This window comes from Prionailurus viverrinus, chromosome B3 (assembly GCF_022837055.1).
Source record: "Prionailurus viverrinus isolate Anna chromosome B3, UM_Priviv_1.0, whole genome shotgun sequence".
NCBI classification, from domain to species: domain Eukaryota; kingdom Metazoa; phylum Chordata; class Mammalia; order Carnivora; family Felidae; genus Prionailurus; species Prionailurus viverrinus.
Window position 1 is genome coordinate 139,434,292 of NC_062566.1, and position 13,697 is coordinate 139,447,988.

General features: G+C 52.1%; 1 long non-coding RNA gene across 1 annotated transcript; it reads left to right on the forward strand.

Annotated features, from left to right (window-relative positions):
• Nucleotides 1-1,297: 1,297 nt before the first annotated feature.
• LOC125168285 (uncharacterized) lies at nucleotides 1,298-3,924 on the forward strand. The gene is made up of 3 exons (XR_007153062.1): nucleotides 1,298-1,358; nucleotides 2,402-2,597; nucleotides 3,811-3,924. It is a non-coding gene; the product is annotated as an uncharacterized LOC125168285 (long non-coding RNA).
• The last annotated feature ends 9,773 nt before the right edge of the window (nucleotides 3,925-13,697 follow it).

The window sequence follows — 13,697 nt, forward strand, 5'->3', positions numbered from 1 at the left end:
GCCGTCTTCCCCTGGCCTCTCTTGGTGCACCTGATCTGAAGCTGACGGCTCCAGCTTTAAGCCTTTTTAATTCCCTCCCTCTGCCTTGGGTTCGCTAACGTTCCCTGACGTGTTCCTCTGCCTCACCCCAACAAGCGGACGAAGGGTCAATGCTGTCCTTTCCCTTTACCTGGTCACTAGTCAAACACCGACCACCCCACTAGGGCTGCGCCCACAGCCCGCATCCCTGAAACTTACCCGAGACTAGTGACTCTTCAGTCAACACATATTTATTGAGGGCCTACTGTGTGCAAGGCGCCGTGGTGGGCACCAGAACTGCATCTGTGAACAAGGCAGATAAGAAACCCCCACCTGCATGGAACCATAGACAATAGACAGTAACCATTATTAACCCAATACCTATCCGATGTGTTAGGTGCCGTGACAAAAAGGAGGGAGGCAGGACTCAAGAGGGGACACGGGCCAGCAGCAGGTCTGGTTGGACAGCTGAGGTGGGGGCACGATTTTCAGGAGGTGGTATTTGCAGGAACAGAAGACCCTGCCTTGGGAGCCCTCGGACTATGGGGCGAGGGGCTGGAGGCCAGCGTGGCTGGAGCCCAGGGGGACAGAGATCTTCAGGGGGGTTAAAGGATTTAGGGAGGTGCCTGGGTGGGTTAGTCGGTTAAGCATTCAATTCCAACTCAGGTTATAATCTCATGGTTTGTGAGTTCAAGCCCCATGTTGGGCTCTATGCTGACAGCTCAGGGCCTGGAGCCCGCTTTGAGTTCTGTGTCTCCCTCTCTCTGCCCCTCCTCGGCTCCCATTCTCTCTCTTTGTCTCCCTCTCTCTCTCAAAAATAAACATTAAAAAAAATTTTTTTTGAGGATTTTGGCTTTTACTTGGAGTGAAAAGGGGAGCCATTGAAGGGTATTGAGTACAAAAGTATGTGATCTGACTTGCGATTTAACAGAACCACCCCAACGGACAAGAAATGAGTACAGAGAGGCCAATGCGGGAGGGATCCAGAGCAGAGACCACAGAGGCAGGACCTCGCGGCGGCCGAGGACACGGTGAGACGTGGTCAGATTTGGGTCGAGTTTGAAAGAGGATCCGGGGATTTCCTGGTGGCTTTCACAAGGGATTTGAGGAGGGAGAGGAGGCAAGGATGGTGGGGGTTGGGGCCTGAGCACTGGAGGGGTGGAGTCGCTCTCCATTGTCCTTCATTGTCAAAGAGGCAGGCTGCAGGAGAAATGGAGGGGGGGGGGGCAGAAGACAGGGCTGAGTCTGGGGTGTGAAGTTTGGAACACCATCAGCCACAGCTGGAAGTGGACGCGAGCTGCAAATGTGGGCGTGGCTGCCTATAGACAGGCCTCCAAGGGGTGAGTGTAGATAAGTAAAGTCAGGGACCAAGGATTGAGGACGAGGAGGAGCTGAGAGCGGGGGGGGGGGGGCCATTGGTGGGAGCCGAGGACCCTCCTCAGAACGGCTCCATCCCCGGCTGGGGACGTGCACGAGGAGAAGGGGGGACTTAAATGGGAGGCACGTCCTGCGTGTTCGTGGGGGCCATAGACCGCAGCCCCGGGTGGGACGGGGTGTGGGGATAAAAAGACAAGCCTCTGTGACAGTCAAGTTCACATACCTGAGCTCCGCCCTTATTGAATTGAGGTCTCCCTGCCCCCCCAGTCTGACCTGGGCCGACCGACCGCTCCCAGCCGCCACGTCCCACCGTCCCCGCTGCCCTTGCCCAGCAGCGAGGCCGCCGCGAAGGGGTGACAGGGGGAGGACGACCCGCCCAGTGCGGAGCGCTCAACCGGCCCGGCCACCTGGGGTCACCGACACGGGGGGGGGGGGGGGGGGGGGGAGGGGAGGCCAGCCCGGCAGCCCGGGACCTGTCCCTCCTCCCGGGACCTGCGGCGCCGGCCTCCTGCAGGTGGCAGCCGAGAGGCGGACTTTCCTGGCCACGCCCACCGGCCACGCCCACTCCCTGCCTCCTGTCCAATCAGCGTTGGCCCCCCCCCAGGGCTTGGGAGGAACGGGCGTCCAGACCCATTTCCCCAAGAACAGCGCAGGCCAGGCGGCCCCGCGCACGCAAGCCGGTGGGGGGGGGGGGGGGGGGGGGGGGGGCCGGGCCCTCGCGCCTCTCTGGGAACATCGAGCCTGCTCAGCCCTTGAACCCACGCTGTGAGGTGGTGCTATCACTGCACAGAGAGGAGGAGACCAAGGCTCAGAGAGGTCGACTGTCGCAGGGCCCTTGAGTAGCAGGCGTGGCCGTCTCCGAGGCCGGGCTTGGTCTTTCCTCGGCTTTTCTGGGTGCCCCGCCCCCGGCACAGGCGGTCTTCTGGGAAGCTCACGCTTGGTTTCGTCTAATTATTCGTTGTTTTATTTTATTTTTGCTGTTTCTATTGTGTTGTGTTATTTTTAGCACCAAGAGCTTGCAGCCGCTTCCTGTGCCTACCTGAAGTTACTGCCCAGCCTGGGGACACCAGGGTGGGCCTGGGATAGGAGCCCCAGGGGGTCCGCTCTACTTGCCTCTTAATGGCTCACCAGTCGTTGGATTTCTGCCATCGGGACCTGTCCCTGAGCCCCACATTGGGTATAAAATACAACAGATAACAAGTGTAGGTACCCAATCAAAATGATGCCAGCAACTCACGGGAAGGGGGGCTCTCACCCTGCAGGGAAGCTGCGGGGAGCCCCTCGGCCTGGTTCTCGGGACTTCCATGAACAAAGGGAGGGAGAGCAGACCCCAGCGCCCCAGGACATGTACACTAGCTCTTGTTAGGATCTTCATTAGTTGCCTCAGAGGGGGATCCAGAGGCCCTAACCTCCCCAGCATCCTTCCTCCAGAGTGACGGGCCTGGAATCCCGAAGACCATGTCCCTCTGGGGATGCACACCCCTCCCTGGCCCTCAACGCACCCCTCAGAGGAGGAAATGTCCTGGCCCCCGCCTGCCCTCAGAGCCCCGTCTGGTCATCTGTGATCAGGAGCAAGGGAAGGATCTTCGCTGGCACAGTCTCCTACCCGTGAAACTCACCTGGCCGTGCCCTTGAGCACACCCGTCCTCCCCCTCCCAGGCCTCCACCCGCTGCCCCTTACTGTCCTCAGCCCCAGGAAACCACACGTCTCCTCTCTCATTGCCTCCGTCCCCCTCCAGGCCCTTTTGAGCCCTTTTGGGCATTTTCTGCACTACTGTGTCCCCCCCCCATCATTGGGCCCTCACTTAATATTTCCAGAAGAAAGAGGGAGGGGAGGAAGAGAGAAGGGGGGGCAAATGGATGAAGGAACCGAGGAGAACGAAAGCTAATCTGAGCGAGGTGTCCGGGGCCACAGGTGGGAGAAACTCCTCTGTTTGGGGAGCTGTGGCAGCCAGGACCTCTCACAGGGGAGCAGAAGCTGGGACCAGAAGCTTCCATTGTGTCTGGGATGGCCCCTCCCGCCCTGGCCCCCAGGGGCGCAGCGAGGGGGAGGGGCAGAGGGAGCAGGCCGGCTCAGCCAGGTGGCCCCACAGGTAGTCTCACAAGCCACCACGTTTCCTTCCCGCCTCTTTGAACAAGTCTGTGAGAAGATGCCTCAGATCCCCGGGCACCACTTCTGGGGCTGAGGAGCTCGGTTCTGGTCTCAGGTCGGCCGCCCACCGCCTCCTGGGTGGTGTTTGTGACACCCTTTGAGCTGAGCTGCCTTGTAAACGCACAGGAGTGGGGGAAGGGAACGTGAAAACTTAGCAGGAATCAGAGTACGCGTCCCATGGATCGCGTGTGAAATGGTGTCTGGGCTTTTGGGGTTAAATCAAAGATATTTTACAATTAACGTCACCTGTTTCTCTTTTTCAGTGTGACTGTGAGAACATTTTCAATTACCTATGTGGCTCTCATTCTGTTTCTGCCGCATGGTGCTGGGCTGGAGACTTCCAAGGCCTTCTGATGTGAGAGCTGTATGAGCTACGTTACCCCCCACCCACCCCCCCAACCCCCCCAACCCCCCCCCCCCAGAGTGAGGAGAAACCTGATCTCGTTGGCTAGTTGTCTGATGAGTGAGGAAAGGTGATATTAAGGTGGGAAGGGCCAGGCAGCCTGGGTGAGGCAGGGCTGTGAAGGAAGCTTCTGGAGGTTCTTGCTTGCACAGGATAGGGGAGAGGCTACCTGCTTTCCTCTCTTCCGGGTCTTCCAGAGCTCTCTGGAAAGCAAGGGGAGGGGCTGGGAATACCAGGAAGGGCTAGAGCAGAGAGAAGCATCCACTTCTGGGCAGGTCGTGGCCCTCAGTTCTTCTCATGGGGGGTCATATGGTTTAACCTTCCAGAGAAGTTTCCCAAGAAAGTCACTTCCTTCCGTAAGTTCTAGAGCAGGGCCCTGTCTACCCACAGCCTGGCCAGTGCCAGCCTAACAGGGGCTGGAGGTCATGGCCTCTCAGCCCCAAGGTTCATTCATCCCAGAGGAGGCTGGTGGCCCAGCTTGACGGATGCAGGTCCCCAGGTCACCGTAACACGAGAGTGGTCTTTCCCTGGGGAAAAGCGCAGTGCGGAGATTCAGGGGTCGGGGCCAGGTACCTGGGTGCGTGGGGGGATGTCGGCGAAACAGGACTGGCTGGGGACAGGGTCCAGGGAGAGAGCAGGGGCAGAGGGCCTCCCTAGCAGGAAGCTAATCAAGCCCTTCCCGGGGTCAGAGCAGGTGCCCTCCTGCCAAGCCAGCCCTGCAGACGCACCTTCCCACACACGCTGGCCACGATTTGTCCTCTCCACGCAAGTGTCGTGTGAGATTTTGGTCCTCCCCATCTGCCGCCCAGTGGCCGCTGCTGGGGAGCCTCCGGAGTGCCCGCCCCACCCCCTCCTCAGCTGGCCCCCAGGAGGCACCGTGCCAAGTAGGGGGAGGCTCGTGGAGGGTTGCCCGGCTCGGACGCGGAGAGAGCGGGGCTGGGTGTCAAGCCACCAGTGCAGGGCGCACGACACTGTCCGCGGTCTGACTTCCCTGTCAGACCGTGGCGTCTGCCACCGCAGAGACGGGTCTGCCCTACTCACCGCCGGCCCCGCGGGGACTCGGCAATGCTCCTTTCATCACAGAAGCAGCCAGGGCCCCGGGGCTGGTGGACAGGAACGGGCCCGCGCAGTCCCACACCCCCGAGCGGGCCAGCCTGGGAGATGCTGCCGGGTGGCCGGGTGCAGAGAGAAGCTGGGAGGAGCCGAGGGGGTGACTGCCATGTGGAGACAGGCTGCACAGCCCCCCGGAGCCCCTGATAGAAGACACGACCAGGGCAATATTGCTGGGACTGTGCAGAGCTGGGACAAGCGGCCGCGTAGAAAGAAGTGAATCAGAAGGGCCCCTGGGCGGCTCAGCCGGGTGAGTGCTGGTCTCTTGATTCCGGCTCAGGTCATGATCCCAAGGTCAAGGGATCAAGCCTCCAGTCGGGCTCTGCACTGAGCGTGGGGCCTGCTCAAGATTCTCTCTCTCCCTCTCTCTCTCTCTCTCCCTCTGCCCTCTCTCCAGCTCGTGCTCGCCCTCTCTCTCTCTTTAAAATAAAAAATCTTAAATTAAAAAAAAAAAAAAAGGGGGGGGGACGCCTGGGTGGCGCAGTCAGTTAAGCGTCCGACTTCAGCCAGGTCACAATCTCGCGGTCCGTGAGTTCGAGCCCCACGTCGGGCTCTGGGCTGATGGCTCAGAGCCTGGAGCCTATTTCCGATTCTGTGTCTCCCTCTCTCTCTGCCCCTCCCCCGTTCATGCTCTGTCTCTGTCCTAAATAAATAAATAAACGTTGAAAAAAAAAATTAAAAAATCACATGCTGGGGTGCTGGGGGTTAGGACTTTAGCACATAATTTTGGGGGGGGGACACACTCAGCCCGTTATGGACTGACTTGTGCCTCCCCAAGTTCATATGTTGGATCCCCGACCCCCAAGGTGGCTATATTCGGAGTTAGGGCCTTGAAGGAGGCCTTTAAGGATAAATGAGGTCATGAGAGTGAGGCCCTGATCCTATAGGGCCCATGTCCTACTAAAAAAATAAAAGAGACACCAGAGATCTCTTTTTCCACGCACACACGGAGGAGGTGAGGTCACAGCAAGAGGGCGGTGTCTGCGAGCCAGGAAGAGAGTTCTCTCTGACAGCATCTTCCTCTCGGACTTCTGGCCTCCAGGGCTCTGAGAAAATCGCTCTGTTGTTGATGTCGCCCAGTCTGTGGCCTTCTGCTCTGCCTCCCGAGCAGGTTAAAACAGAAACCATCATGGAGGCTTGTCTATTAAATCGTCTGTTTCCAGCGACAGAATCTCAGCTTAAATCCCCTTAAGCAAAAAGAAAAATTGAACAGTCCGAGATCCGGTAACACAAGACCCAGGATTTCCTCTGGCTCTTTCTCTCTCTCTTCTGCGTGTGCCCCTCCTGGCTCCTCTCCCTTCCTGGTGGTTCTGTCCCGGGATAAGTCTCCTCACCGGCGCCTTCCATAGGAGGTCAGGCCCGAGGCACCGAGAGACTCAGGCTTCACGGCAATACCCTGGGGGAGGGCAGGGTTGTCCCCCTAGAACACAGGGACTGACGGTGAAGTGCAGAGCTCAAAAAACAAAAGATTGCAACAATGATGACAAAGGGACCCCGGAGTGACAGAAAGAGCTCCCAATGCCAGCAGTGGATCAATCCGAACAACAAAGTAAATAGCCTCATATTGGATTATAACCCAAAGTGAAAAAAAAAAGATTCACAGGTTCACATCGACATAGATGATGGAATAAATAAACGAATGTGGGAAAAGAGACAGATGTCCCGTGCAGAAGAGTTCCAGATACTGGCTGCAGATGTTCCACATTGAAGGGGACGACTCCCCACACAAGTATAGGCTTCAAGTGACTCCCTTCTGGAGGTGACAGTGTGGATGCAGCGAGGTAAGAGGTAATGCGGTTTTGTTTTTGGTTTTGTTTTTTTTTTGGTCAGGAGAAACCTGACACACGTTATCTCAGCCAAGTGCTCAAGGTCAGCGTCCACAGTGATGCATCACGTTGATAGGACGTCCCTTGAAAGATGTGATGGAAATAAAACTTGACTTCTGTGCTCTCCTCCCCAGATCCCGTAACCCCAGCATAATCGCGAGAAAGACACGTGAGAAAGACACCCAGGAAAAACACAGTTGGGGAACGTCTTACACAACATTCAACCAGTCGTCGTCAAAACGTCACAGTCAGAACAACAAGGAAAGTCTAAGAAACTGTCACCACCAAGAGAAGCCTAAAGAGACAAGATGACTGAATGTAATGTGGGTCCTGGAAGGTGTCCTGGAACAGGAAAAGGACAATAGGGAAAAACTAACAGAATCTGAATGAAGTACGGAATTTGGTCCATAATAATATATCAACACAGGCTCGATAAATGTGACAAATGTACCATATCATTAATAGCAAGGGACACCGCGTGGAGTATATAGGAACTGTCTGTACTATCTTCATAATAATTGAGTAGCTGTAAAAGTGTCCTCAAATAAAAGGTTTATTGAAAACTAAATAAAATTGGAGGGCGCCTGGGTGGTTGAGTCAGTTAAACGTCCAACTCCTGACTTCAGCTCAGGTCATGGTCTCATGATCTCATGCGTTGGGCTCCACACTGAGCGTGGAGCCTGCTTAAGATTCTATCTCTGTCTCCCTCTTTCTCAAAATAAAATAAATAAGTAAACATTAATCCTGAATAAAATTGGAACCAGGTCCTGTAATGAATGGTTAATTCCATGTCAACTTGACTGGCCACGTTAAACATTATTTCGTAGGGCATCTGTGAGGGTGTTTCGGGATGAGATCAGCACTTGACTCAGTGGACTCAGTTCAGCAGATTGCTACCTGCCCCCAGTGTGGATGGGCACTGATGAAGCTGGACACATCGAGCCCCTACATTCTGATGAGTCTTTCGTACCAGTAGAAGGGGTCTCCCCACCCGTCAGCGGTATTGGCCTCTCCACCTATAGAGGTATCGGACTTCCCACCCGCATCTGAGGGGATTAACCAAATATTTTGACAGGTGCTCACGAAGCAGAAGTTCTGTACTGAATGTTGCAGCTTGAGATGTTAGCAAGGGCCATCACGGTTTGGACGGTTAATGGGCTAAAACATGGGCCAAAACGTGGCCAAAAACGCGAAGTTACTTGTGTCTCCTGTGAATGCTCACCAAAAGTGACCTCAGCACTGGAGAATTTTAATAAGCAAGTACCTAGCTTTTGATAATGAAGGGGTGGTCGTTTTCCCCAGCCACCTCTGTCATCACCAATGGGCTTGTGAACAGAGCGGCCGTGGTGGCAGGGACGGAGATGATGCATGGTCTGAGCAGCATGGACTTCCACTCACCAAAGCTGATCTGGCTACAGTCTGGCAGGGTGCCCAATCTGCCAGCAACAGAGACCAACGCTGAGCCCCTGGTATGGCACCAATTCCTGGGATTTCAGCCAGCTGCTACCTGGTGGCAGGTTCATTAATTGGACCGCTTTCACTGTGGAAGAGGCAGAGTTTCATTCTTACTGGAAAAGACGTTTACTCTGGGTATGGATTTTCCTTCTTGGCACACATTGCTTTAGCCAAAGCCACCATCTGTGGACTTACAAAATGCCTTCTCCACTGTCATGGTACTCCACGCATCATTGCTTCTGGTCAAGGAATTCCCTTCATAGCAAAAGACGTGCTGCAATGGGCCCATGTTCATGGAATCCATTGGTCTTTCCATGTTCCCCACTATCCTGAGGCAGCCGGCTTGAGAGTGGGGTAGAAAGGCCCTGGGAAGACTTAGTTACGAGGCAACTAGGTGGTCGTACCTCACAGGGTTGGAACAAGGCTCTCCAGAAGGTTGTCTGTCCTCTGAAGAGCACCCACTATATGGTGCCAGTTCTCCCAGAGTCAGGATCCGCAGATCCGGGAATCACGGTGTAGAAGTGGGAATGGCACCACTCGCTATTACCCCTAGTGACCCACAAACAGAAGTTTTACTTCCTGTTGCCTCAACTTGATGTTCTGCTGGCCTAGAGGTCTTACTTCCAGAGGAAAGAATCCTCCCACCGGCAGACACAACAATGATCCCGTTGAACCGGAAGTGAAGTCTGCTATCCAGGCACTTTGGGCTCCTCATGCCTCTGAAACAGCAGGCAAGGAAGGGAGATATGGTGTTGGCTGGGGTGACTGATCCTGACCTCAAGGGGAAATGAGGCCACTCCTCCACAGCGGAGGGAGGGAAGAGTATGTTTGGAAAACAGGAGATCCCTAATGGCGTCTCCTAGCATCACATGCCCCGTGGTGAGTGTTCACGAGACCGCCACCACCCAATCCAGGCAAGACTACGAGTGGCCCAGACCCTTCAGGAATGAAGGTTTGGGTCACCCCACCATATGACAGACCATGACCAGCTAAGGTGCTTGCTAAGGCAAAGGGAATAAGAACGGGCAGTAGAAGGAAGTTGTTATAAATACCAGCCATGACCACATGACCAGTTACAGAGACAAGGACTGTGATTGCCATGAGTATTTCCTCCTTATTTTTCTATGAATGTGTATGTGTGCGTACGTGTGTTCTTTCCTCTCTTATTTCCTTGTCGTGTAACATAAGACATGTTGACTTTATATCATAGTATTTAAGTATTGTTAATTTTACATCATGGTATTTATGTCACAGAAGATCAAGGAGAAGTGTAAACATCACTCAAGGACTTTACCTCGTCTTCTGGGGAGGGAGTGGGAGTGTTTTCTGTTGTACGCAGAATAGCTGTATCGCGTGGGCAGAATCACGACCTTGTTCATGTTTATTTGGAGATAAGTATGGTTTAGGAGATAGGTGCCAATTCGACAAAGGATAGACTTGTGAAGGTTAGTTTTATGTGTCAGCTTGCCTGACCATGGGGTGCCCAGATGAAACATTATTTCTGAGTGTCCTAAGAGGGTGTTTTGGGGTGAGATTAGCATCTGAATCGGTGGACTCAGTAAATTGCCCTCCATAATGTGGGTGCCCACCACCCGATCCATTGATGGCCTGAATAGAACAAAAGGTGGGAAAGGGAGGAATTTCTCCCTTTTCTCCTGCTTCTTTGAGCCGAGACATCTCCCCTCACCTCCTCTTGCCCTCAGACTGGGATTTATACCACTGGCTCGCCAGGTTTTCAGGCCTTCAGACTCTGAACCACACCACCAGCTTTTCGGGATCTCCAGCGTGCAGACAGCAAACCGTGGGATTTCTCAGCCTCCAAAACTGTGTCAACCAATTCTTCATAATAAATCTCCCTTTATATCCATAAGTATCCTCTTGCTTCCATGTTGCTGGAGAACGCTGGGTGATTCAGCTCCTTGAAGTAATGTTGGGCATTCGAGAAACGTGTCCCTACTAAACAAGCCTAAACTGCACACCGAAATAAATTCTGGATTCTGGATAGGTGGGGGATTCAAATATATATGTATATTAAATGAAACCATAAAAGTACTAAATGAAAAATGGTGGTGAATGTTTATATAATCTTGAAATCAAGAAGTTTTTCCTGAATATAACTCCAAAGGCAAAACCCATGACAGATAGCTTTTTTTTTTTTTTAAGTAGGCTTCACATCCAGCGTGGAGCCCCATCACACCCAGCGTGGAGCCCAACATGGGGCTTGAACTCACGGCGCTGAGATCAGGACCTGAGCCGAGACCGAGTCAAACGCTCAACCGACGGAGCCACCCAGAAGCCCCAAAAAGATAGCTTTGAGTACATGAGATGTAATCTCTGTATGGCTGATAAGAAAAAATAATACAGATGCTAATTTAAAAAAAGCAAATAATTATCTCATATTCACTCTATTGAATAGAGTTGTTGTAAACAACTATTGTTGTAAACCTTTTATTAAATCATTCAGTCCCCATAACGAGCCTACAAAGTGTTAATACTAATCCTAGCTATAGATGAAAAAACCAAGACTCTGGTAGGTGAAGGAACGTACCCAAAGTCACACAGCTAGGAAGTGATAGGGCATTGTGACCGCGCATGTGCTCTTAACCACAACAGAGGCCTACACCGGAAAACCTGAGAACATTTCTTGAACCAGATACAAAAAGCAAAGATTAATATCTTTATGACGGTAATACACATATGCACTCTTACCAACGAGAAAAAGACAAACACCTCAATAGAAAAACAGGCAAAGGAAGTAATAAAAAAAAGGTAATCCACACAGGAAGTAATTCAGTCAATGCCTGTTAAAAAAAAAAAAAATCAACCCCACCAGTTATCAAAGCGAGGCAAATTGAAACAAGGCACCTTTCTGCTCTATCCAACTGGCTCAGCTCCTAAAGAATTCACCTCCACCGGCAGTAAGCCTTGCAAAAGTTGGGTTCTTCTAGAAGCAGAGTCTGAAATGGAGTTAGTGAGCGATGGGGTGTTTATCAGGGACTGGCCTTAGAGTCAATACCTGTGGAAGGAAGGAGAAGGAAAGTTTGAAACAGACCCAGCAATAGGTCCCACGGGGAGACCTGGAGCTGGGGTGCTGTCCTGAGTTGGGCAGAGTTGGATGACTTTTACGCCGCCACATCGATATGTCACTGGAGGAGCCTGGCCCGGAGAAGGGAAACTGGCCATGACTTTGGGCGAGGGGGCCCTGCAGGGGCTCACAGCTGAAGGCACTCCCGGCAGCGGGGGTGACAGGTCTTGCCTGGAAGAGGAATATGGGCAACTCATCACAGAGATACAGAAAAATACATATTAAGACCATTTAAATATGCAACCCGTTTCTCTTTGCTCCATGACAGAAGTCAAAGGGGGGTTAGAGTTCTCATTCTAGGAAGAGCTGCATGCCTAACCCTCGCCCCCACCTCCGCCCCTGCTCTCACATCCCACCAGGTCTGCCTTGGAGACCATCAGGGCCTCTCCCAAGATGCCCTGTACCCATTGCTCTGCCCTTGGGAACAGCTTGTACTGTTGTGAGAGCCGATTGTTCAATTTCCAGGCATTCTGTAAGCTGGTTGTAAGACCACTAGTAGCTTGAAATGAGCCATCATGGGAGGATTTATACCATGGAAATGGGCAAATGCTACAAGTCAGGCCAAAAGTGCGCCATTAACTGTGCATCCTTGTTCTCTTCATCCATCAAGGATGCCCAGGCTCCCAGGCCATCCCTCGGGACCTTAATCCCCAGGAGGTTCTGCCCCATCTTCCAGCCCTTCTCCACTCCCAAAGGCCTTCTCTGTGCCCTTGGAACTTAAGCACCATGAGCGAGAGCACCTCTCTCCTGCCAGTTCCCTCCACGGTCTTGCTCTGTCTGCAACCCAGATCTCTGTGGCTCCCTCTTTCTCCTTATGTTTACTTCCAGATTACTATTCCTCCCACCTGCCCCAAACCCTCCAGCTCCCAGTTGCGGCTGTCTACTAATCCCTAGTCCCTCTTGCTTGTTCCTAGATTTCCACTCCTGGCTCACTGTCACTCCCCTTAAACCACTCCTGTCCTAATTCTTGGTGATTTGAATATCCACAGAGACGACCTTTCTATTCTTTGACCTCCACTCCCCCAATGACCTTGTCTTTCACATTTCCTCAGCCACCCCTCTCCATGATCATTGTCTAGTTGTGCACTGTCCAGACAGTGGCCACAAGCCCCTTGAAATGCTCCTGGCCCAAAATGAGATGTGCTGTCAGGCGAAATAGAGATTTCAAAGACTTAGCATAGAAAAACTATTTTAACTATCTCATTAATAATTTGGGAGGGGGGTTTCAATTAGTCTTAAGATTCTTTTTAACTTTTTTCCAGCTTTATGGAGGTCTAATCGACAAATAAGAATTATATATATTCACAGTATACTATGTGATGTTTTCACGTATGAGTACATTGTGAAATAATTACTACAATCAAGCTAATTAACATATCCATCACCTCACATAGCTCTGCGTGTGTGTGTGTGTGTGTGTGTGTGATGAATGAGAACGTTTAAGATCTACTCTTAGCAAATTTCAAGTACACGGTGCAGTATTATTAACCATAATCAAGTCACCATGCTGTACATCAGAACTCTAGGACTTATTCATCCTGCAGAACTGAAACTTTGTACCCTTTGACAAACATCCCTATTTCCCCCACCCTCCAGCCCCTGGTACCTACCAGTCTACTCTCTGCTTCTATGACTTCCACTTTCTCAGATGCCACAGGTAGGTGAGGTCACGCAGTAAGGCCTTTGGGTGCCTGGCTTATTTCACTCGGCATAACGTCCTCCAGGTTCATCCATGTTGTCGCGAATGAGAGAATTTCTTTCTTTTATATGGTTGAGTAATATTCCATTATATTTATATCCTATTTTCTCTATCCATTAATCCTTTGATGGGCACTTTATGTTGCAGCGAACACGGGGGCGCGGATGTCTCTCTGAGATACGGAGCTCATTAACTTTGGACATACACCCAGAGGGCGATTGGTGGATCTTAAAGTGGTTCTATTTTTTAGTTTTTTGAGGAACCTCCATACTGTTTCCCACAGGGGCTGCACCAGTTTACATTCCCGCCAACGGTGTACGGGGTTCCCTTTCCTCCACATCCTCACCAACCCTTGTAATCTTTTGTCTTTTTGGCAATTCTAACTAGTGTCAGGTGGTATCTCATTATGGCTTTAATTTGCATTCCCCTGATGATTAGTGTTGTTGACCATCATATACCTGTCCGCCATTTGTGTGTCTTCTTCTGGGAAATGTCTGTTCATGTCCCTTGCCCGTTCTTCCAACAGGTTATTTGGTTTGTTTGTTATATTGGATTGCTTGAGTTCCTTACCC